The sequence below is a fragment of the Orcinus orca genome, chromosome 2, assembly GCF_937001465.1.
Source record: "Orcinus orca chromosome 2, mOrcOrc1.1, whole genome shotgun sequence".
Taxonomy (NCBI): domain Eukaryota; kingdom Metazoa; phylum Chordata; class Mammalia; order Artiodactyla; family Delphinidae; genus Orcinus; species Orcinus orca.
In genome coordinates, this window is record NC_064560.1 from 67,824,667 (window position 1) to 67,825,774 (window position 1,108).

At 39.8% G+C, this 1,108-nt stretch overlaps 1 non-coding gene across 1 annotated transcript; it reads right to left on the reverse strand.

Moving 5' to 3' along the window:
- Positions 1-371: 371 nt before the first annotated feature.
- Positions 372-478, reverse strand: LOC117202031 (U6 spliceosomal RNA). Its single transcript, XR_004484208.1, has one exon. It is a non-coding gene; the product is annotated as a U6 spliceosomal RNA (small nuclear RNA).
- Positions 479-1,108: the final 630 nt, after the last annotated feature.

Sequence of the window (1,108 nt, forward strand, 5' to 3'; positions counted from 1 at the left end):
ACAATATCAGCCTGCCACAGCAGAAGGATCCATACAGTCAACCTAGGGGGCACCCCTAGAGCATAGAGCTCTGGTGACCAGAAGAGAGTGCACTGCTGGGATGCATAGGATGTCTCTACAAAAGGTCATATCTGCAAGGTTGGGAAACCTAACCAACCTACCAAATACATAGACTAAAAACAGCAAATTAGGTAAAATGAGATGACAGGAATATATTCCAAACAAAGGAACAAGATAAAACCCCAAAAGAACAAAGTGAAGTGGAGATAATCTACCAGATAAAGTGTTCAAGGTAATGATCATAAAGATGTTCCAAGAACTCAGAAGAAGATTGGATGCACAGAGTGAGCATTTAGTTTTGTTTTTTTTTTTTAAATATGGAACGCTTCATGAATTTGCGTGTCATCCTTGCGCAGGGGCCATGCTAATCTTCTCTGTATCGTTCCAATTTTAGTATATGTGCTGCCAAAGCGAGCACAGCATTTAGTTTTTAATAAAGAGTTAGTAAGAACCAAACAGAGATGAAGAACACAATAGCTAAAATTAAAAAATACGCTAGAAGTAGATTAGAGGAACTGAAGGGCTAGCTGGAAGATAGAGTACTGGAAATCGCTGAAGCTGAACAGAAAAAAGAATTTTTAAACATGAGGACAGTTTAAGAGACCTCTGGGACATCCACCCCTATAAGATTTGCAGTATAGGTGCCCAGAAAGAGAAGAGAGAGAAAGGGGCAGAGAACATATTTGAAGAGAAAACAGCTGAAAACTTCCCTAACCTGGGAAAGAAAACAGACATCCAGGTCCAGGAAGAACAGAGAATCCAAAACAAATCAATCCAAAACCACACTAAGACACATCATAATTAAAATGGCAAAAATTAAAGATTGAATATTAAAATCAACAAGTTACATAAAAGGGAATAATATCACTGATGAACATAGGTGCAAAAATCCTCAAAAAAATATTAGCAAACCAGGACTTCTCTGGTGGTCCAGTGGATAAGACTCCATGCTCCCAATGCAGGGGGCATGGGTTTGATCCCTGGTTGGGGAACTAGATCCCACATGCATGCCACAACTAAGAAGTCTGCATGCCACAGCTAAGAGCCC